Source organism: Buteo buteo, chromosome 20 (assembly GCF_964188355.1).
Source record: "Buteo buteo chromosome 20, bButBut1.hap1.1, whole genome shotgun sequence".
In the NCBI taxonomy this organism is placed as follows: Eukaryota; Metazoa; Chordata; class Aves; order Accipitriformes; family Accipitridae; genus Buteo; species Buteo buteo.
Window position 1 is genome coordinate 18,302,194 of NC_134190.1, and position 25,561 is coordinate 18,327,754.

Here is a 25,561-nt window from a genome sequence, read left to right on the forward strand (position 1 = left end):
AACCTATGAGATTTACAGGAAAGACAGAAAAATAAAGTGTTACCAATCCTCTTTATAGCATGAGTTACTTTGCTGCCACAAGGAAGAGCAAACATACGTTTTCACTTGTGTTCAAATATGCAAAAAGTTGTCTGCATAGTTTAGGAAAATTTTTTACTCCTTTATGATTCAGTGCTTGACGGGATCGTGGAATTCTAAGAAGAAATTTTAAGAATAAAATGATAGTGAATTGGTAAGCCTACATTACTTCTGCGATATATATTAGATTAGACCCTCATATTTTGTCTGTTCCTTAAGAATAAGGAAGAAAATGTTTGGGGAGTTTTTGTTTCATTTTAAAAGAATTAGCTTATTTTCCTTTCCAAAACATTATCTCCTGAGACATTGTTTGTGAACAGAAAATCAGTTCAAATTACGTATTTCACCTTCCCTCTACATTAAAATTCTTACTAAATATTTTGACTGTTTAAACTCAGCTTCCTGAAAACCTGCATGAATTTGAATAATTATAAATTCATTTACTTTTTTTTGTTCAGAGAAGATTTTCCTAGTGAAAAAAACACCATAACCAATCAACCGCCGTCATGACGGATTGAGTTTATAGTGTTAAGTACTATCTTTCCATCTGTCTCGGTATGTATGTATTTGTATTCCATTTGAATACATGTACCAAGCATTTTCTGCTAGTTTTCTAAACTCACTTTTTAGTATAGAAAGTAATCCTTCAGCTAGGAAATCCACAGTTTTAAAGGCAAGTTTAAATTCAAAATTAAAGTTTATATAGAGACATTACTGAAAATTGCCAGGGTAACTTTGTCCTTTAATAATCCTTAGTGTATATAAAAAAAAAGAACCGAAGAAGTTGCAGAGAAATAAGGTTTATTGTTAAGATTATTTCCAAAATGTTTGACAGAAACTAAAAAAACAAACAACCAAATAATTGCAGCTGACTTAAGTAAAACTTTTTGAACAAATTAGTAATTTCCTAGAGCTTTCAATAAAAGGAAAGAACTAGAGTACTTTGACATCTAATCACTACTTTCCTAAATAATCCTTGAATCAGGAAGAGGAATCCAGATTCCCCTCCCCTCAGGCAAGTGTTCTACAAACCAGGCTGCACTGATGTTATCCCTCTCATTCAGGAATATCTGTTTTACGTTAAATTAAGCTGCTTAGGATATGCTTTGATTAAACTAAATTTGCATTCTTCACTGAAGATTTTTGCTATAAAGTGCCATCCATCTCACTCAAAGTAGTTGTTAGCACATTAGGGAATTGTAGTCAGTTGATGGCATCAGCTCCCTCTTCCTCTTCATCTTACCTGGTCCAAAAGCCACATCATCAAAGGCAAAGGCATGTTTTCTTGCATTACTGAGGAATTTTTTTTGTGAGTTGATTTGCATCTGATATTATTTTCCTGTTTGTTCCATGTTCACATTAACTCTCCAGACCTTACATTTTGTGGTGCTACATAATCACAGAACACTTTCCATGTTGCTCTCTAAAATTTGATTTATGTCTGTTTATGAAGTGTGATATGAAGTTTTATTTTGTTCTAGTTTGGTCTCAGTCTCTAACTTTTTGAATATCATGGAAGATTCATGGCAGTTGTAACAAATATATGTTTGAACTTCTGTAAAATGTCAGTTGCTTAGTCAACTGAATGTTTTGGGGTTTTATTGATTTGCCATCAATAAACCAATGCCAGAACCTGGACCAAAGGCTTCATAACTCATCACACCTCATAGTACTCAATGTTGTATAAAATGCTGTAAAGAACATTCCCATCATATGTTGTCTTCTATGGCAATGCTAAAAACATTCCTTTAAAATTAAAGTTTTCTGAGGTTAAAAAAATGCAGTGTTGTCAATGTGACTAGAAATGAAAAAATTTTTAACATTTTAGCCATGACTAAATATTACGTAGAAGTAAGCATTACATCCAAGCAGATACTTCTCCTTTCTTAGATCAGTCAACAGAGTTTTGTTTGCATTATATTCTAATACGCAGGGGTACACAAATGAAGACTGGTGTTAAGGTTTAGTCACACCTCTTAGTACATAACCAAGGCTGGGTATTACTGAAAGCAATGAAAGGCTAAACAAGACAAGAATATTTTGGATAGCAAATCTTCGATTACAATTTTAATTCCTGGTCAGGGGAGAACTTAGATGTGCATATCTTTAAACAGGCCAGGGAGATCACTAGCTTCTATAATTTTGTCATAGTTTCATTGACATTAATGGAGCTTACAGACATTAAATATCAATTCCAAACCTCCCTTCATGTTTGGTCACATTGATTTCAGAGGTGTGCTCAGATCTTTGCACAGCTAGAAACTTGCACTTTGTCGGTAGTATGTTAAAGATACTCTTTAATTGGTCTAGATTAATCATACAGAAGCTCTATAGATTTTTCTGTCTTTTGTAATTGTACATAATGCTTTGAGATGACCTTAAAACTGATAGAATCCTCCTGTAATCACCTCCTTACCACTGGCATTCAAACATACACAAAACACTTCACAAAGCTTACAACGTTCTGTTGATTTCCTTTCAGAGGTGCAATGGGAACAGCGAAATATGTTTGTGATTTACATTGTACTTAAACTCTCTCCTCACCACTAAATGCAAATCCACTTTATAGCATGTATTCCGGTTGGATATTTAAGGGATTTTGAAAAATTCAGTCCCTTGGGGATGAAAGTTACAGCCAGAACTAGATCTGGGTGAAAATGTTTAATAAATGCAAGCAAACCCACCATGTATAGTGTTTTCAGACAATTACCAATTTTATAAATCTGTTTACATCCAATGATTTGTTCATTTTGATACCTCAGTCAAACATAAATGAACATCAAAACCAAAATGGCCTAATTCAGTATACTAGAAATAATCTATTTTTAGTCAGTAAGTCACTGTATTGATGTATCTTTTAATTAAAATGCAGCAACTAACCTATTTCATATTTCATCAAACTATTTCAACTTTAAAAGTTTGATGCATTTTATTTGCCTATAACCTGAAACAATTTTTAAATAATCTCTTCCCTAAGATATGTTAAATTTTAGCAAAATAGAAAGCCTATTTGAAGAGCTGTTTCATGAAATTCAGTGAAAATAATAATGCCAATATATGGGAAAAGATAATTTAAAACTGTTGTGCAGATATTTGAAATAAAAATGACCAGGCACTCCTGTCCATAGTTTCACAACTGGTGCCTTATTTTCATATGTTAATTTCTCATTTTATGATACCCACATACAGTATCTGACTTTGCTACCACAGTCCAGAATATACACAGAAATGATTATTGGAAGAGTTTCATCCTTTAAAACCAAAGAAAAATATCTTGACCACAAACTTTTTTGGTGGGACAATCTGAGAACTCTTCACTGTCTGATTCTACATGATAGTAATTTCCATATAAAAGCAAGGAGATTGCTATTATCTAAATTACCATTTTGTGTATATTCACTTGCTTCTACAGCCTTGAAAGTATAACGATGTACTCAATTTTAACACCTTTTAAAAATTAAATTCATCAGCTGTGATAAGAGCATGACTGGAGATTTGTCACAGACCACTGAAGCATTTAACCGATATTCACTAACCTTTCTGCTCCATCTGAACCTGAACAGACTTCTCACAGTGCAATCAATGAAATGAGCCTTCCCATTCCTAATGACTGCTGCAGAGATACAAAGTTCTGAGTTCTGGAAAATTACAAACACTAAAATGTGCCAAGTTTTACCAGATACCTTTGAAGACACTTGTAGTATGCCATCATCTGAGATTTCACATTTCTAGCTGGCAAATTGTCTGCTGCAAAGAAATATGGAAGAAACAGTGCTAAGTAATTCAATGATAATTAAAATCATGCACCAAATAGATTGATGACGAACTTCAGCATTTTAATTTTTCTGGTTTAAAAAAAAAAAAAAAGGAATCTAAGAGGATTGTAGAAAGAATGTTGACAGCTTTTGGGTAGGAATTAATTAGAACATTTTATTGATAGCACGCTCAAGATATTTATAACAAAGATCTCATTAACTTTTGGATTCTATAAATTTTAAAAGTCATTTATATGGCTTCATTTATGTTTACTTCTCTTCAATTATGTGAGATTTTTCCACGCGCATGGTTAGTCAGGCCTCCTTGAAGTCAATGACAAAATTTTGCAGAGTTCAAAGGGAAGAGAACTTGGTCCTTCTATGATGTATGTGTTTTCATACCATTTGATAAAGTACTAGATGTGAAACTGTAAATACTACAGGATGAAGATACTATTTACATACTCCATCAACAACAGGTTTCACAATCAATAGGATCATCTAACACTGAGACTGATATTTTGTACTGATTCTTCCATACTGGCCTGGGTGATAGGTATAATGTTATAGTAAGATATGCAGTAACAGCAGTAGAAAAGAGTTTACATAAACTTTATTTCTTGAAAAGCAAAGAGGATAATTTAGTTCAGGAAAACTGAGTTATATATTTCTAGTAGGTTTTGGGGTGGGTTTTTTTGCTATTTCCTCAAACGCTAGACCTTTTAAAATTCAGCTTGTTTAGGTTTACATCCTTAATAAATATGCTATTAACATTACAAGTTACACTAATACTCACAAACATTAAAGCATCAAGAAAAACAGTAAAGCATAAAGAAAAACCATACTGAACATCTGATGTTAAATCATTAAAAAACTTCTGTAATTTTTTCAAGAGTACCTAAATTATTTTCTAATTTTAATTCAAAGTCAGTATGACTTTGTTTCTCAATAATTAATCACTTTTAAAAATGGAGTTCACATCAGTGAAGAATAATTGAGTAAGTTCTAGAAATGAATCACAAGATCTTAACATGCAAGAGAATCAGCAGATCACTTAGCCCAGTTGTTTCCACGCAGCTTGGTATCCAAATTACTGCAGTAAATTCTTTGTGCATGTGTATTTTAGGTTTTTAAAGGGTTAGACTATTTTCCACTGACTACCACATATCTTGGTTTCTGACCAGTGTTATCTGACAGAGTGGTCTCACAGGATCCATGACCTAGTTCATAGCTTAAAAGAACCCCAACAGACACAGGCAACTCATCAAAACTGGGACGGTTCTTACCTACAGCATCGCACAAAATGTCTGAATCGCAGGACTTATGGTGCATGTACAGAGAACAGTGATTTATAAGCTGTGAGACCTAACTCATCATCCATGAGCATAAGTTGTGCTCAGGGCCTCCAGCATAAGGCAGCTTGTGGCATTTATTTGCATTTCTCAGCTCTGCCCCACTTTTGTTTGCAGAAGCAGCAGCCACAGCTGAGCTCTGTGACCTAAACCAAAGAAAAACTAATACCTCTGGAAGCTGGGCACAGGTAAGCCAACATTTCCAAAAGGAAAATATTTCATCCAGTTCCTCACCTTCCTTTCAAACATTTAACATACTTTTAAGTACCAGAAAGACAAATATTAAAACAATCATATTATGAATGCTGGGGTTTTTTCTGGTACTTATTGCATGAGTCACTAAGTTCATAAATACCACCCTGATGTGTTCTGGTATGCTGTTGCAGTATCTTCAGTGATGTGACTACTTGTCCACCTTTGCAGAGTTGCATCTAGATAGTTGCTAAAGAGTGTTCACTCTTGTCCCCTTTACCTGAAAATCAAAACAAAAGAAACAGAATTTTTATAGTATTTTTTAAAGAAATTATTTGGGGAGCGGAAGAAAAGGACACAATGAGAACTTGTATGTCTAAAAAGTGAGCCACTGGTCATGTGTTTGTGCAAGTGTACCAGCTTTGAGAAGGTATGTACATTTGTAACATCCCTTTGTGGATTCAAGGGATGGGTAGGAAGGGGAGGGGGTAGGCTTTATGTTTTCCTAGTGGGAGCAGCTCTGGCAGTGGATGCAGCATTGTATGAGCCTCCCCCCACAACCAAGCCCAGCGCAAGCTGAAACTTCGCAGTGCAGAGCTGACAGCAAGTCCAGCATGCATTTACCCCGCACGCCACCCACTCGCCCAATAAATTAAATTCTGTGTTAATATAGTGTGCATCATCTATTTCATCAGCTGAAAGCTGACAGGACAGCTTATTTTGCTTTCTGTGCATTTTCTGTTACAAACCACCTTGTTGAACACGTATGGGTTTGCAGATGAACATTGCCTTGGCCTTTTCATTCTTTTTACTATCCCTCTTTTATTCCTGGTTTTCATTTTGCTTTAGATTTCCTAAAACAGTTTATAGTTCAAAAACTCTAGAAGAACAGCAATCTCAGTCTAGCTCAGCCCCCACCACAGAAGAGAGTTCCCTACAATATAACTTCCAATCTGTCCTCTAATATCAAACTTAAGGCACAAGTTTCACTACCTCTTTTAGAGCACTATGCTTTCTTTATAGATTTGCTTTGAATGTTTAGCCTAATTTTACTTCTGTTCTATCACTTGGCTCTTCACTTATATCACTTCTGTTCTAGCACTTAATTATGCTCTTTTTTGTGGTTCTTGAAACAAATCCATGCTTTCATTTGACATTTACACCCTCCTAATACATAAACAGTTATGATATTTCAGTCTAAATCACCATTTTTCAAAGCTTTGAATGTATTTTGTCTTAGCATTTCTTCATTTGCCTGTCCTTACAGCACCTTAATAGTTTTTTGGTGTTCTTTAATTTCCCTGTAATTTGCATGAACAGTATTGAATTGCACATATTTCTCTGCATATACTTTGCTGGTCACTCACCTTCACACCATTAATTTTAGGATAATAAGTAGAATCCTGAAGAATAAAGGGAACTTTAAAAGGCAAAGCAAGTTTTTACATGCACCGCTGTAAATATTTTCTCTATTCATCTTATCAGGCTTCTCACTTTTTCCTACTAAGCAACAGTCCAGCAAGTTTGTACTCTGAAATATCAAGCAACAAAGCCTGCTTGTACCTTGGGGACAGTGGGCTTCATCCCCACAGTTTACTTTTTGAAAAATCTTTCTTTTTGTTCCAATGACACACAATGACCTACATTAGCAATACATTAGCTGTGCAGTGCAACAGCTTTAAACTTGTAGAAAAATTTTACAGGTAGCAAGATTCCATGTATATATATTTTTTCCAAACACTTAAACCGTAGATTTGTGGTGTATTTGTGGCCTGCAGAGTAGCCTGCCGTGGATTTTCCACTGAATAATCTGAGTCTGGCAGAAAAAAGGTGTGCTTTAACTTAGGATGAGGATAGAAAGGGGAAGATAACATATTTAAAAGTCCTCTATGAGGTAGTGGTCATTTTATATGTTTCTCAAAATTTAACACCTCAATAGGCCTCTGTCCATGCATTTGACTGGAATTAGATTTGAGAGACAAAGCAAGCCCAGGGCAAAAGCTGGAGTAGAGCTGGAAACAGACTGTCAAGGGAAATCAAGGGGTATAAAAACTCTCTGTGCTGAGGATTTTTAGTGGTGAAGGGCTGGGGTGCCTTGGCTGTGAGTTCACCAAGTATTTGAGTTAAGGCTGAGAAATAAAATTTTCCCAGCTGTCGTCATAGGGGGTCTGGGAAGCATGTTCTCAGGCCAGCCAAGACTGATATGCAGGTTCTCTTCCTCCGAGTATTTAATCTCTGAAGAGAGCAGGGTCCCTGGCCTGTGGCTCAGCCACGCTTTATGGCTAGGGCTGAGATGGAGAGCCTGGAGCTACAGTGGGAGGGATCTGGGAAGAGTCTTCCGAAGTAATCTAAGGCTTGATGCTCATGTCTTGGCTGAGGGATATCAGTTCCAGGTTTAGCTCTTGCCTTGGGGATCAAGGGATCAATCCCCATCAGAAACTGTATAAACTCATTCATATTTTCCCTTGTGATTCTCTCCCAACAGCGATAGGCAGCAGACGCACAATGAAACTGGGCAGTAACTGGGAACAAGGTACCTGTTACAGTGTGGTACACCATGTAACAACTTTCCACTTAGCATCTTTTTTACTCACACCTAAACACATTGCAGACATCTCGTGTTCGTGCACCTGCATGGTAGCTCTCAGCCCAAACTTTGCTTCATGTGCTCAAGCTCTCAGATCCAGTCATGTGGCAGCTCGGGCTGACCATGAAAAGGGGCCAAAAGATGACAGTGACAAGGCCCTTTAAAAGGTAATAGCTTTTTTTTTCCCTGTTTTTCAGCATGTAGCTTGTTAGCAGTTTCCTGATAATGAACAACTTCTATTCTTCTTCGTCTTTATATTCTCTTATATCTCCTTTATATTGTAAGTGCATATATGCACATGAATGCACACACACCTACTGCCAAAATTTCTGTCAAAGTATGCACCAGCTAAGATGAATTAAAATTACAACTGCCTAGTAGATATTTAATTTTTTCCATACTTAAGACTAGCTGCTTTCACTGAGCTGCAACTAAGAAGCCCTTTTTAAGCGAATTTTAAGAATTTTAAGAGAATTAAGTGGTGTTCTGTAGTACTAGCAGAGTAGGGTCGAATATTTTTCTTCTCTATCTGAAATATCAGAAATAACACCCATGAGAACTACAAGAAGAGCTGGGTAAATTAATTCTCTGTGTAGCATAACTGGAATTGTAAAAGGCCACAAAACATTTAACCTTTGCACCAACCAGAACCATGCCATTCTGCTACTGTAAATAAATATTATACTGTATTGCTTTTTTGGTTTTGTTTGTTTGTCTTTAAGAAGCTTAGATATGCTGCACTAAAATTGTCAAAATGAAAAGTCTACCTCTAAAGCAAGCAGAATTTATTCGCTCTTTGCTCCTAACCAACACTCAAAGGTTAAAGGTTTTTTTAACACAATGGAAGAAAATTAAAAGCAAACATAAATCTATCATTCCTGCTAAATGTTGCAATTTATAGGGGCTAATGGATTTATTCTTTTTCTCACTGCATAAAATGCTTCTTTTCAGATCATGGTTACTATTCCCTAATTAAGAATTCACAAAAGTGCCATGTAAATGTACATAATTTATTCCCATCATATTGAAGGTCTGGGAATTTTGCCAGTGAATGAAACATTTTATTCCATACGAAAAACGAAACGAATACTTCGGTGTCTGATATGAGAGATTCATTCTTTAAACTGACATAGTCATAAATCTAAATTAAAGCAAACAGCACAGTCAGGGTAATATCTAATCGGTCTTTCAGCTTGGGATTTCAGAGGCTTGAAATAGTGATTACTTAATAAGGCAAAGAATATCCAAACCTTTAAAGGCAGACATGAATGAGCTTTGTTGTCAACCTACTTTCCTCTTTGGAAAACAGAAGCTGGTGCTGCCACTAATCTCTGCTTTTTTATGTGTACCAGAAGGCAAGTTTGGGGCTTTGATGACTTAAGAGGGTTTTTGTCATGTTAGAGTTGCCAAAAGCTGACTTAGTGCAGAGCCAGGGAATGAGGCAGACGTACGACCAGATGGAAGAGTAATCTCAGGAGGATTGACCTTACAGGAAAGAGGAAAAAAAAAAAAGTGCCTCAATATCTCTGGCTTCTGGCAATATGACCAGAGCATCATATGCCTGTGTCCTTCCAAAAAATCCCATCAAGGTTTCACACACACTTCAATACCGATAAGTGCATGTCACAGGATGTATTCATTTCTACCTGGAAAATGACAGTATATCCCTCTTTTTTTATTTAACGGTGACACAATAAGTGGACAGAGCATAATCTGGACTGCTGGGTACTCATGCTTATCTCTTCTTCTGTTTCACATAAGCTGTAACAAATTGGCTTTCTGTGCTCCGTCCCAAGTGCCTAAAGTAAAGTAGAATCAAACTGAAGAAACTGCATAGGAGACACTGACGCCACAGCTGATCTTACTATTTGAAACCTCCCTAGCACTAAAGAAAATCTTCTAGGGACTCTAGAAGCCAAGTAGGTAACAGTCAGTATGGAAATCTGGCTTAAATCTAGTGGGGAAAGAAAAAATATCAGAGATGCATTTAAATTGTTCCTGCCCACTCTAAACAAACCCTCATTTCCCCTGCTGATCTTTCCAGCTTGGGAGAATTTGCCTTTAAAGCTTTCACTATCATCCCTCCGCGTTGTGTCCATGGGTGTACACTAACAGCATGGTTGGTTTTGTTGGATAAATTAATGCACATATCATGTCATTGAAACATTTGATGAACTCTACAGAAAAGGATGCATTCTTATTTATGCCTTCTGAGGTAAAAAAAAAAACACCTTTTTTTTTTTTTTGAGAATAGAGATGGTATTCCCAAGATCTTTAAAATACATCTTAAAGAAAAGATATCAAAACTGTGGAGAGGGAAAGGCATTTTCCCCCTCAGATTTTGAAAGTTCAAGGTAGACCTTTCAACTTTTTCTCTTTAACCAACATACTATAATTTAAAGTTAACTCTAAAAAATACTCCCTCATATTAATATTATTCAGGAGGTTTGAAATTCATTAAAAAACATGAAAATATGCTAATCTGTGCGATAAAATTGTAAGAATCAGTCATGACAGAGTAAATCATGTATCTCTGCTCTGAAAACCTGAAGTGTAGGTTATTGCACCCAGGTCTTGCATGTTTCTTGTACAATGAAATGTACTTTTAAGAAGTTGACTCTCTTAGCAGAGTCTAAGCAGAGCCAGTGCAGCAACGCCTCTTAGTTATGAACAGTCAGTGAGGAACTGACACCAAATAAAGCAAAGCTTTCCCAAGAACCTCAGGTACTCTCTGATAACTCAGCAGCATACATCTGAAACCAGCTGGGAGCCTACGAGAAATTTAATCACCTTGAAGCTCTTCTAGGTTTTACAGCAGAGTTTTTGTTGTGCCATGGAGTCAGTTCTCCTTAAAAGCGAATGGCCGGTCAGGTCATTCGCAGCAACAGAGTGGTAATTGCAGCAGAGGCTGCACAGAGAGTGCTGTGAATCAATGAAAATCTGCAGAACTGGTCAATTCTTGCTATACAGCTGTTTGGCAAGGCTGCCAGCACAGGCCAAAGGAGACAGAGAAATCTCAGTTTAGATTTCCAAGGGCGTGTTTCTGCAGCCTGGTGTAGATCCCTGGTCCACCAAGAGAGGACAGTGGGCTAGGAACAGTCCTCCTTTCTGTAACTGGAAGAGAGGGGAAAAAACCTGTCCCAGCACCCCTCCTGTGTGAAGGTGAGGAAATTAGAGCAGGGGAGAGCTGAGAATAGGTTTCTCAACCATGGGAGGGATAAATTTGAATAATTAGGTTTTCTGACTGAACATAAGAAATTTACAGGCATTCATTTGCAAATGTCTGGTTCACACCTGATCCTTTTTAAGGCAAAGCAAAATTTATCATGTCCCACATTTAACTAGATTACCTGAAATTTTTTTGCACATCATAGAGTTACCAGTGACATAGCTGACACTTTTTTCTTTGGTTTGTTCTTTTGGTTCTGGGGTTGATTAAACTCTATGTATTTTTCACCATAAAAAGTAATAATGCCAACATGCAGTCAACATTTGAAAATTTCAGTTCAAAACCCAGTGGATAAGACACCAGGATCTCTTCCATCTAGCCTGGTGGTATTTAAAGTTTATTTTGGCAGTTCCAAAATATTCCAAGCAAATGAAATGCTACCCTATGTTAAACACTGCACAGTATTTAACAACAGTCTTTTTCCAATGACCTTAAATCTAAAGAGAATGATAGAGGAAATAGAAATAGAAAAAAAAGTAGGAGGGAGGTGAGAAAGAAGTAAAAAAAAAACCAAACCATACATGTCTACTTGGTTTTTATGTTTCTTCTTTCTTTGAATGTGTTTCAAATCACTAATCAAACCCACTTCCCTACTAGTAAGCTGGAGGAGGAATTTAGTTGTTGCACTGCATCTTGAACTTCTGCTGATGGATGGTGCATGAGAACTCAATAAGAAATATGTTCAGTTACCATCTGCCTCACATACCACAAAGGAGCTGCTAACAGCCACAACTTAGCCCTACCCAAAGACTGAGGTTGCTGCTGAAGGAGTCAAGATCCTGCATGAGGTCAGCATTCAAATCTCACCCACAAGTCGGCACATAACTGATGCAGATCCAATGTAGAAGACACTTCCTACAAGGAACTGTGCTTTTAACAAGCCACCAGTACAACTCGCTGGTGTTTAAAAAGCCAGTTCAGCGTAGTGCAACAACACAACCGTGATTTGACAAAATCAGGGATGTAGGAAACTTCTAACAATGTAATAAACTTCCTGCTAACTGAAAACGAAAAAAAAGCACAAGACTGGCAACGGCTGTCACCAAAATAGCAGCAACTTGATAAGGATCTAATAAAACACAAATCTAGTAGTTTAACAGGTCAGGAGAATGATTTAGTGCTCTATACTTACTGGACCTACTGCAGACTTTCTCCTCTCAGTCAAAGAGAGGAGACAAAGCTGTGAGAGCACTCAAATGGCAGTCCCAACATGAGCACAAATGTTTTTTGATATTTTCCTCAGTGGCTGGCAATTTTGGTCCCAATTGGACATATTTTTAAATAATTTTTTCTTAATAGCCTGAACTTCTACCATTTAAAAATACATTATGAAAAGGACTGTTTAATCACCTAACCTAAAATCAACAGTGGCTTCTGAAAATTTACAATTAAAAAAATTACAAAAGTTTACAAATAAAAATTACATTGCATCTGATGACTTGATATAAAGACAAAAAAGTCTATGAAACAAAAACATAAGGAATCACTTAGACGTAATTGATTTCAATAGGAATAAACCACACATTCAAATCCCTTTTGTCTCTATTTCAGATTCATTTCTGATTTCATTTCTAATTCAACAAACAAAACATTTTGAAAGTTAAAATAGAAAGTTACACCCCTTATCAAGCAGCTATAGCTCTTTATATACCCTCTTCTGACTCCAGCAGACGAACTGAAGTCAGTGCTGTAGAATACATGTAAATCATTGTAATCTGAGAAGATTTAGAAATTAGAAACCCCAGAGTTGTAAAGATGCCATGATATGTGTAGTCTGCCCGTGCACAAATATTCTGGATGCTGCAATATTAATATGTTTCAGAGAGCCCTCCTGTCAAAAATTCAGATATGTGGTACTGTTTGGTGAAAAGCCAGTAGAAAGATTGTTTATGTTTTCCAATTTAATTGCTTGTAAAACGGAATCAATATTAATCATACTAGCTGGCAAATAGGTAAGTGAAATCAAGGAAGTCTACTGTAGAAACAGCAATATAGCATTAAATTCATACAGCTGCAATCTTGACAGCAGTCACTGCATATCTGAAAATCCATTTTACTTCCTCTCATATGCATATGGTTACAGCTTGCTTTTCAAATAAATCTGATCAACATTTTGTGGTATTTGAACATTTTCCCATCTGGTGGATTGTTCATAAAACTCATTTTCCCTGATTTAGTGAGGCTAGGAACACACTAGCCTGAATGGTTTTAGATTTGTATTTGGAACTTCTGGGGTTTTGCAATCCCTCATATGTCCCATAATATGTTCCTAATTTTACAACAGATTAATTGATGTTTTGAAGCTAATAAGCCAGGTGTCACAGTGCTTGGCTATTCTTTGCTGTGTTACGGTATTTTATTGTAAAGGGTCAAGCTCACTGAGTCTCTGTGTACTTTATATCAAAAGATGAAATGGCTTTAATTTTTAGAGGCATTTTACTTCTTTACTGTAATGCTCAACCCTCCAGAATGAGTCTGACTATCCCAAAAAGTATTCATTAGTCCACATGCAGCTCTTACTTGCATTGCATAAAATACTGCTTGCAACCAGCTACTCTAATGGTCCAAACTAAGTAATATTTTTTTAATTGAATTAAGGCATTAGTATTTCCTATACTGATTTTTACTTTAGCAATCTTATTGTTTAATGACCCCCAAAATGCTGACAGTGCAGCGATTAAGGCAACATGGGAATATCTTAGTAAATACCTTAGCACCACACCTGTGATAAGTTATGAACAGCACTCTTTCCGATCACTAGAAAGTACAGTAATACAAAGTGTAGAAACCAGATAAAATCACTGTTCAGTTCAAACCCTAAATCTGTCCACTAGTTTACAGAAAACAGAGGAAAAAAAGAAACTTATCATCTTGTAATAGGAATATTTGCATGTTACATGTTTCTGCTTCTGATACTCGAACCCAAACCATTTCGGTTAGCCTGCAGCTGGTCAGCCTGAGCCACCAGAATGTATCTCATTGTTGCTTTTGTCCTCAGTCATTTTCCTTCCAGGAATTAGGTATATTTCTGAATTTCTTCTTGTCTTGACATTACACAAGGCTGACAAAACTGCCCATGTTGCCATCCTCCCACACGGCAGCCAGTGATTACAGCAGATTCAGACAAATATTGAAGTCACTCATTGGACGGCCTACACTAGGTGCCACCTTCACATTATTAAAACATCAATCATGGTAGAGCCCTTGAGGTGTGCAAGGAGCTGCTGAACTAAACGAAGCAAAATGAACCTCTCTGTCAAGCCAGTAGAAAACATGCTAAGCTTATTTCAGGAGTTTCCCTTTGCTTCTCAGATATTACTCAGTTCAATACAATTTTAAATGTTTTCCTTATTACATTAGGCAGCGTGTAAAACCATCCTCCCATAATAATGTTAGTAATATTTGCTTTAAATAACCACCACCATCAGACATTTTCAGCTACTGTACATCAGTTCTATTTAAAAGCTTTTAACATTTTAATAGGAAGCAGCTCCCTCATCTTTTTGGCAAATGTTCTCTTATTTACTGCTTTCTCTCTCTCTTCAGATCTATGAATATTGCTGGTTCTCCCTATTTTCATGCAATATGCGTTCTAGTTTGCTCATGCAGCAGGCCCCAGCAGGTTGGATGCAGAGAGCAGAAGCTTCATAATATGATAAGGGCTTTTGAATGCAAGTCTCTTGCTCAATGGAACACTGCTGTAATTTGTTTAGCGGCTGTTGATAAAAAGCATGACTAATACCACCCCGTATTTTTAAATGAAAGCAGTAATGGCAACTCTGTCCTCTGTTAATCTGAATGTTGTTGGGTTGTATAATATGTGGTGTGAACATACAACAGATTGAGCTTCACAGAAAATGCAGCTGGGAGAGTCGTAACAAGTAGATCACATACAAGCTGCTGTGTCAGACACTCTGTTTCTCAGATCAAGCAACCTGGACATGTACTCCATAAGAATTATAAATACCTAGGGAATTAAAAAGATTAAAGTATTGATGTGTATGGATGCTCTGAAGACTAAGCTGTGAGGCAGATTTTGAGCTAGCCTTATGTGTCTCTTGGACACATGCATGTAAGTAATACTTTAGACACCAATAGCCTTTGTATCTGTCCTGAAATCTGATTTTTGAGGGGATTTGAGCTTCTAGGCAATGTTACTTTGAAAATCCTACTCTGTGGTGTCATTCATTTTATTTCATGGTAATTCTGTATTCTGTTTAAGCACCATTTTATTTTTCCAAACTTTAAAAGGGTGGTGATGTTAGGGAGTGTTTAGCTGGAGAACAGTTGAAGGACAGCTACATTTAGATCTTAAATCTTGCTTATGAGGCAAGATAAAGCTTTAAAGAAGAGAAATAAATCCAAAAAAAGGCAATAAAAGGTAATTTAATTAGAGACCTGGCAACAAAAGTATGGTTTTTATAGCACCATCCATTGATAAGTACTCTTTCACCTTTCTCTGTATGGGAGGTTGCCAGTTTTACATCCAAGAATTTCTTGGCATCACTGAGCAAAAAAGTCACACATTTAATATAGACCAAGGCTGAAGGCAGTTTAGCAGGACTAAGTATTAGCACATCAAAACTGCTTGGAGTATATTTCTTGCTTTCATAAAGCAAATTAATGCAGGTAGTCATTAAAGTAACAGGTATATTAAAACAGAATCAAAGCCGTACATCAAACCTTATTGCAAATCTTGGGGAACATGCCTTTACAATAATATATGACTTGACCTTCAGCTCCAAATATCCATTAGACATTTCTAGCTGCCATTCATTCCAAATTAGTAAAGTATACAAAGTGATTTACTCCTGTGAATTAACATGGTTTGGATCATCACCAAAAACATATGCCTCTCTTATTAAGTACCTAATCCACTTTCCCTTGATGATTCTTTGCACTTACATTGCACTTTATCTTTTCAAAGAGATCCACAAAGTGCTATGCAGTGCTTCCTCTCTAAATAGAGGAAAAAGTTAATTTTCACTTGGGAGATACTGTACATACAAATAGCCCAGGACAGGCAGCTAGGTTCTAGTAGTGGAAGCTAGTTGTTTCTTAAGATATTTTTTAGAAGTTCTTATAGTATATGACCTGGGAGTTTGTGCAGGTATCATGAACTACAAAAACCATTCAAAGCAATTGGTGATAGGTAGATGGCTGGTGGGAAATGAATGCAGCCCCTTCACTTCACCACAGTTTGCTTCACTGGGTTGTTTAGAAGGAAACAAGTGTTGATGTCTCACCTTCTCATTTTGGGGAGGGACAGCCTCAAATCCCCAAGTAAACAGCAATATCCAACTTAATTTCTAAGACTGAATCAAGACAGGAGAAAAAATACTTTCCTTTCTAATAATTGCAACCATTATTTGATTGGTTTAATACAGTTTCCTGGCGAGACTAGCACAGCAGATAAACAATATTAGCAATTTATTATTATTAGTTGTGATTTCAGGGGCTTAACTTCTTACTAGAACTTTGTTATGGAGAAAATGTTACCTACCTCCCATTTTCCAGAGAACAGCCAAAAAACCCGATTATATCAAATAAGGTGATATACTTGACTAATCCACCCCTAGCTGAGTTTCCTTTTCTAAAGATGCACAACAAATCTCTGCCTGGCTCCAAACCTTAGATTCCTATGGATTTCTATGATTTGAGCTTGTATTTTGCTACTGTCTCAGCCCCTGGGCTTCTATGCCCAGATCTGAGGTAGGATAGCCTGTCGAGTATTAGGCCTTGATATTTGGTTTCCTGTCTTGGATCTCAAATTAGCTATTCATTGCCTCCTATCTTTCACAAGCCCTTTGGGAATTTATCTGAATTTGTGGATAAAATGAATTTGTTTGGCACACATGGGATTTTTGACAGCTAAAAAAGTAATATCCAGTTCTTCTAAAGGAATTTTGGTTTCACACAATGTCACTTAGAGATGTAGCATACGTTGTGTGTAATAGCTCTGCAGAATAAAAACAAATACTTAGAGCACACAGCCATGTCTCTGCTTTCCCCTATGATCCAGAAACCCTTTTGTTTTAATCAGCACTGCTAGTGATCCTAGGCTCTTCTCCTTTCCCATCCTCCTTGTGACCGCACACCCTAACACCCCTCTCTATTACGACATTTAATTTTGCATTTTTCCCCTTTTCACTCATCTGAAAAATGTCATTAGCAAATCAATGGTGTTTAGTGTGGTCGTACTCACTTTGGACTTGGGTGATAGCTGCGTATGCCAATTACCTCATCCATTGTCAATATCCAACAAGTATGAAAAACCTCCTCAAAGTTCTTGTGCACGAACCCTTTGAAAAGAAATCATAACATTTTATCAGATCCATATTACATGTCACTCTTCTTCAATTTAATGACACTTTGAGGCTTCTAATTTCTGGAATATATATATATAACCACAATTTTAATACAACACAAGAGATACCTGTCTTTCTGGTTTAGGGCTCAACCCGTGGGAATATAAATCTCAATCATAACAGTGAAGTAACTATGAAATGTTCAGAATGGTGCAGTTGTTAAGCAGCAGAACCAAACTGTCATTCTTCTCTGGCCTCCACCCCCAAAAGGTACATGATACAGATTTGGTCATTAACTTCTTGTGTACTTTACTGAGGAAATATCAATTTTTGATGTAACACAGGAGCCATGGAGTAAACCAGGACACACTCGACCAATATTTTCTCTCCCAACGTGGCTATGAATGGGTGCCTAGGCAAGAAGACAAGAACATCATGAGCTTATGCAATACTTCCTTCTAGCATTCTCCCATGCCCCAATCTTGTCTCAAGGACTTCCTAAGCCATCTTTGTTATTCTGCCAGTCTTACTGGATTTCTTTTCTGTCAGCTCCTCCAGTCTCCCTTTGGATCAACAAAAAATTCTAGTGTATACAGTATCTTTTGACTAAGAGTTCTCCAGAATTACTAGTGAAAGTCATCAGCAAGCAATGCGATGAAGGTATCTCATAACTTTGTGAGCAATGTCACCACCTCGCAGAGTACATCTGCACCACAAATAGATTTTTCTAGGTATCCCTTAAGCTTGCTTTCATCTAGCTACCTGGGATACCAAGAGGTTAAACAATTCTGTTAAGAAATGTTAAGAATTTCATCCATTAAGTTCCGAGTGTCCCAAATGGGTGTGTACACACAATACTGGATTTGAGAGTGTTGTGACTTCACTATTGTTAATATACAGACTAACTGGATTAAATTCAGTCATGCGTCCTGAATGCTTGCACAATAACAACATTCCCAAAAGGAAAACAAAGTCACCACTGGATGGGAATGGGATCTGAGAAATATTGCAGGGTAGTAGCTGTCCAAAATTATGCAAAGGACAAACTGTCATTTGACCAGCCCAGCTTTACAGAATATTATCAAAATATGATTCAAAATTCAGCTTTCATGGCACATGAGTTTTCTTACAAAATGAGTTTTCTTACAAAATCAGTCAATCAATAAGCAAAACTAATTCTTCTGGAAGAGCAGCAAAATCATGAACCAACCAAATAATTTTGCTCCCAGGAATGTGAAGCTAACATTTTTCTCCCTCTTTAATGTCCAATTCATATGTAGATACTACTATGACTTACCCACAAATATTGGAGTTTAGCCTTCATTTTTTTTTGTTTAGGATAATCAGCATTTAATTATATTTTTCTTGAAGGATACACAAACATTGTCTATAGTTTGTATCATTGCTAGCTTTGACCCTTATGCTCTGTATGATTAAGTGATTAAATCTTTTTCAAACTATTTATGTACAATCTGGTTTTGTACTAGCTTTCTGAAATGACACCTATATATTTTTTGCATCTACATATTAAATTCGCACTGCAAATAGTTGTTGTTCTCACACATTTAGCATAGCAAAAAAAAGAGTATATTTTGCTAAACCATAAACTGTTGCTGTGTAATCTTCTAATTATACAGCAAAAGTATAAAGCACTAATAAAAAGACAGACAACACATTTTCAAAGAATCGAATAAGTTCTAATGTTCAGTAAAAACATTTCTCTTCAGATAAATATCAGTATGTTATATTGGTAAAATATTAAAATATAAGAAGCAAAACAATTCCCAGTATTTAGAATAAGAAAGCAGCAGATCAAGCTAAATTCCAGTTCTAGATAATCACTGCAATATAGATTTGTTTGAGATGGTTCAGAACACATGAGCGTTTCAATGACTATAGCAAAAGTGTTATTGCTCTGTTTATTTGATGAAGGTGTCAGTGTTGATCAATAAGGACTGTAAGGCTTAGGTAAATACTTGTCAATGAAAACATCTTTCTGGATGATTATCTCTGTAGAACAAGTACTTCATGTCTCCATAGCACAAGAGCAAAAATGTATATCTGTGGGAAGTATAGGGTGAGAGTAGAACACATTGTCATTAATTACTTCTGAGCAGCAGTGGAAGTGCTTCAAGGTTGTTCGCTGCCTGCAGACTTGTCAGTTGCTGCATGCAGTGTGTCGCAAGGGAGGGATTTTTGAAGAAATACCAGCACTCCAAAAAAAAATAAAAATCAATATGATGTATGACTCTAATCTCTGCTTTGCAGATGTTAATGCCCTGGTTTTGACAGTAAAGAAAAAAAAAAAAGATATCAAAACATCTGAAGGAGGAAAAGCTGGTCAGTTCATAGAGCAAAAGCAATAATATTGGCGTTAAAGCAAAACTCTTACATAACCTGTGCAGATAGAATGCTTTTCCCGAAAAAAAAAAAAATGTTGCAAATCTGAAAATTTCCACACCAAGTCAAACCTTCTGAGGCTTCTGCTCACAGTCCAAGGGTTGTGTCACACGTGACACTTTCAAAAGGCTGAATACAATAAAAGTGCCTTCCATAAACTGCCAGATGCAGCGTTACCCTCTAAGGTTATCACTTCAGGTTACGCTCACCAGAAGAAAGCTTGCACTAGTAATGTCATGCTTCTGAACTCTGCTTTCATTCTACAGTGTGTTTCTATATGATGAAGCAGCCTTCAATCAAGCCTTAGAACAAGCTGTAGATTGCTACCTTCTGGCACCTATTCTGCCCAGAAACCTCCTTTCTGAGGAACCTTTGCTTTAATAAAAAGTAAAGCAGCGGTGTTTCAGGGAACACAGAATGGACTCCAAGACCTGAACTCTTGAACTCTGGCCAAACAGCCTTGGGCATATCATTTTGCTGCTCCCTCTCCTTATATCAAGTGAGGATGACTGCATTCTTGAGTAGTTTCACTGCGTTTTCCCTACTGCAGCCTCTGTGTGAAAATTATATTTCAATTAATAGAGAAATAAATAAATAAATGTATGTTCAAGAATGAAAATTATGTGGGCTTTTCATTATGTTTTAGAATAAAAATATTTGGCCTCTTTACTTTTGTTAGCCATTTTAAACAAAACATGAAAATGTTCATATGCCAACAAAGACATGTTGCATATGACAACAATGCATTGAAGAGAGACCGTTCATGGTTTTTTAAATGTTATGAAATGGCAGGACAAAGATGAGTCCTCTGTGTTTAACTGGGTCAAGGACTTTACTGTTAAAAAGAAAATAAAATGCAAAGGGAATAATAAACACATAAAAAAGGACAAATTACTGGGATACTTACTTGAAAGACAGACCACTAACGTTCTTACTGAAGGAAAAGGTTAAATGGGCAGTAAAACACATGCACTGTGTAAGCAGGAAGAATGATGGAAAGCCTCTGTCCCTTCATTAAATGAATATAAAATTAGAGGTGTGCGGAGTAAGAAGCAGCAAATAAAATGCTACCTTCACGCACTACCTCAGGCTCTTTTCTTTTTTCTTCCTTTTATTTTTTATACCACCAGAGATTCAGCTTTTATAGAGTCTGAAATATTTTTGTAGAAGTATCAAGCGTGGGCAGTTGTTTGACTTATTTTTCATGTTGAATGAATCTTCACCATGGGACAATCTCTTCAGCTACTCAACACAAAGTTAAAAGTGTTATATCATCAAGACAAATATTCACTAGATGGTCACATCCCCAAACGTGCAAAATATTGGAAGCTGAGTCAACGTTCTTTGCTTTGTAAATTTTGGAAGTATTGTACACACTTTAGACCTCTGGCTTAGTGTCATCCCAGAGGTGATTTACAGAACAAACCACTTCACTGCTGAGACTGTGATTAAAAGATAAAACCACAAGTTATTGCCTATTGAAATTGGGCTTTGATAATTTTCTACTGATAAAGAATCAGTGCTCACCAATTGATACTTTGGATTACGTAGCTTTTCTATCAATTATGTTTTCATGTCCTTTAAATACTGGAGTACTCTCCACCCATGTGGCAGACATGTAAGCCTTCCTCTGTCAGAGTGCATACTTGCTAGAGTTGTTTTTGATCTTTTAATTGACAAAGGGTATATAAACCTTGGTAATGTGAAATGGACCACATTATGTCACCAGAATTTAGACAATTAACTAGACAGTATTTAGCATAGCCCTTCTTTTATAGTAACTACTCATCTTTGTCTAGCTGATTTTCTTTATTTCTGCATTTAGCAACATCAAATACAGGGGAAAAAAGGATTTTGACAGATTGAATAACATTGTAAGAAGCCAGTGTGTTATCAGCAGAGCTTGAACAGGGCAGAAAGGGAAGAGGGGAAGACATCTACAAAGTATTTACACGTGAAATAAACCTTGCTACAACAGCATGTGTCTCCCACAATGAAACACATAGTATAGTGCCAAAAAATCACAGGTGCATGCTGCAGGTACCGGTAAAGCCTGACACTCAAGAGCATGAGGGCATTTCTGAATTCTTGACTGCAATACTGTTACCTCGTAACATATTTCCACATTTTAATGTACGATCCTACTCCTCTTCAGGAGCTGTGAAAAGTTTGTACATGGAATCACTTGGCAGAAAACAGAAAACTCTTGGGACACAAGAGACTGCATCCCAGTTGAGCTACAAACTTCCTAAGAGAGCATGTACAGCATCAAAGGTCCACACTCAACCCCACTTAATTTTGGGTTGCTAACTGAGGGGTTCTGTAGCTGAGGGCTGTTGGTAGTGTCAATAAAGAGAAACAGGAGCCCCCAGAGCATGCCTCAAACCATCAGCTTAAGACAGAGATTACAGCAGTTGTACTCTTAATGTAGCTGCTCTGGTGAAGTTGTATCTATGCCTTAAAACTCTGGCACCACACTGGTAAGCTTTTGGACATCTGGGCACCACATCACACTCAAAAGTTTTCAGCAAAATGCAGAGATTCTGTCAGAGTGTCACAAAGGAATGAGTGGCTTCAGAGTGGGGATTCACAGCATCCCAAATGCTGAAAAAACAGGTGGGTAATGTAGGGGACAGGAAATACTTCAGACAGGGTTGTGAGCTGAAAGAAATGATTCCTACCCCTTCTTTAACTCAAGCACACTTACCAGGGCTGCAGGGGAGGAAGCATCCCGAATCCTCCTGAAATATCAGACAACTAGGTCTTCCCTTATGAAAGTGAGGAAGAACCTCTTTTTTCTTTCAAAACATATCTGAAACAGAATACAGTAAGAGTAGCTGCCCTCCTGTATTTAATAGTTCGGTGACTACAATACTGCACCAAGACAGGAGGTGCTGGAAGTCACAGTTTCCATTTCCTGGAACTGGGATTTAAATTCCCATTTCCTGCTTTTCAAGAAAGCTCCTGAATCAACAATATAGACTGCTGTTTGGGAAAAAGGATAGCAAAAAGTAATTTAACTTTTGATACTGAAGCTGTTTCACATTCTGTGGAATAATTAGATGTTTGGGGAGAAAGAGGGAGACAAAGCTAGAACAAGAAATAATATGACTCTTTAGCCGAATGGACATAGAACTCTCTTGGGAAAGTAGAACTGTAGATCATGGTCTCTGCTCTTACATAAACAGTTATTGGAGCATGTCACATTTCGGTCAGCAAAATCACCCAGACAGCAGGACATTTTATTAGGGAGGAGAAAAAAAAAAAAGTTTAATCTGTCAAAGTGGAACATCTGGTCACTTTTGCTTATATTTTCTGATGCTAGATTAATAACCACACGTTTAATGTGGGTGCATTTAAACTGTAATCTAATTAGATGTTGAAAGTATTCTGGTGCCACTTAGCCAAGATGCCAAAATATTGTTTTTGTTTGCAGTCAGAAGCTGCTGCGTTTACTGATACTGTGTTGTTGTACCAAGCTTTCCTCCACCAAGGTCCCATCATCCTACAGTAAGCAGCAGGGGGGTACTAATCTTCTGCACTAGCACTTCAATTTTCTCATTACAAAAATTGGCTTCATCTTCCTGGCTCAGGCAAACCTGATCAGTGTCGCTCAGACCTTGGGGGCCACAGATTGGGAGCAACAACAGCAGAAGAAGCGCCAACTGCAACAGCAGATATTTAAGCAACAGCTGTCTGGGTTTGTATGCTCCTCCTGGATATCATTTTGAATGCTCCAGCTTAGCCAGCTTGAGGTGTTTGTCCCCACTATGCATTACGGGAGCCAAGTAAGAGTAGGATGCTCTTTAGAATAAAGCAACAAGCACTGTCATAACAGCTCAGCAGATTGTTAGCATCTTCATGTATTCTCAAACGCACTGAAAGAGTAATCAGAATAATGATAAAAGAGTAGCGATATAGGTACACAGTTATAAACCCAAATCATCCTAAAATCATGCTTTGCATTTGTACTGAGGCTTGTACACAGTGCATTGCACTCTTTTTAAGTTTCATAGCATATCTGAGAGGGGAACAAATTTCATTAGCCCCATTGTGACAATGAGAAAACTGAAACAGAGAAGTCCATCTTTCACACAGTGTCAATGAGCAAGTAAATGGTACAATGGGAAACGGCAGCCAAGTCTCTTAACTTTCAGCTTTGTGCTCTAACCACTGGTCTATTTAAGGGAGTGAATGGGTCATTTATTCCTGAAGTATAGTTTCCACTTCAGTGTTCACGTGCAGCTGCTGTGTAGAGATGGAAATTAAAAACATAGGAATTCCTATTAAATTCCCCCATTTGTGTATGTCTAGGAAGGTATAGGGCTCCCTCCACCCTGAAAAATGAGGACTTACACATAATAGTGACACTCCAGGTAACCAGCCAACAGGTTAGATAATTATTTGATTTCCCTTGGCATCGCCCAGGTCTGCAAAATAGGATTGTAATTATCATGAATAATTAGTATTTCTGCTTTGAAATAAAACCCCCAAAACAGAAGATACATGAAAATAGCAAAATATATATATCCTTTATTAATAAAGAAAAGAATCACAGTAACACTAATAGTTCTGTAATGGCTGTTGGTTTTACCTATGCTTTGTTGCTCTTTAGGCTCTGGTCTTGTTCAGTAAGAGCAGTGGAAATTCTTACAGGTTTCACACGGCTTCAACCCCAAATTTATTAATTTTGGCAAGGCTTAATCTTGAAGTTTCACCTTTGTCCACTAACTCATGTCAAGTAGAACATAAGTATTCATAAAAAAACAATTCCACCTCTTCAGAAAAATGTTGCTTCTTTCCCTGAACAAAATTCTTTGTTTTGCAAAGCTCTACAAGTAACTGCCTTTATGTTCTGTAGGAACACAACATAACAGCTGAGTTCTAAAAATTGGAATAATGGATCTAATAAAATTTCCTACAATTTCTAGAGAGGTAAACTTTAATTACCTGATTTGGAATTTGTCCAAGGTCTAATATTAACACTCTCCTTTCACAAGGCACTAAGAGTAGTGTTCCAGAATTTCAGTTTTATGTCCTCTTTCAAGCATGTGACCCCAATAAATTACAATAATGAACTTAGTGTCACTGATTCTTGAAGTTCAACTGTACAACAGAGATTCTCTCAAATGGTCACCTGAAGACCTCTTCATCCCTCCCTGGCTTCATTTTCCTGGGAATATTCTCCTGAGATAATGTCTTAAACACAGGGAGTCACATGTAGGATTCAATGTTGAATGTGCCAAATTATATTCCTTTATGCTACCAGTAAAGTGCTTGTCATAATGTCACTACTTTCATCATGAACTTAGAAGTGTTCTAGCCAGAGTTCTTGGCTGGAATTGCTCCTGAGACTTTTAAAAAAATAATTACAAATAAAAATGTTGAAGCTACAAGAAGCCATTGCAAAAAATGACTAGCATTATGCGTTGATGGAAAACAAGGAATTGAGGTACTTGTAGGACCGTTCTCCTTTATACTCTCTCAGGCAAGTCATGCAATGCCAACAGACATGTTTTTTTGGGGGAAAAAAACCCCAAAAACGCAAGTTTAGTTTGCCACAACCACTAATCATACACACACAGAAAAGATGAGCAATCCTCTGAAGACAGCAACCAACTTTCTTACCCCTTTTTCCATGTTATCTGTATTATATTTTC

The 25,561-nt window shown here is 37.0% G+C and overlaps 1 long non-coding RNA gene across 1 annotated transcript; it reads right to left on the reverse strand.

The window, feature by feature from the left end:
- Nucleotides 1–4,127: 4,127 nt before the first annotated feature.
- On the reverse strand, nucleotides 4,128–25,561 carry LOC142042420 (uncharacterized). Its single transcript, XR_012653763.1, has 5 exons — nucleotides 25,530–25,561; nucleotides 24,258–24,331; nucleotides 17,630–17,913; nucleotides 17,399–17,495; nucleotides 4,128–5,657 (listed from the first exon to the last, which is right to left on the reverse strand). It is a non-coding gene; the product is annotated as an uncharacterized LOC142042420 (long non-coding RNA).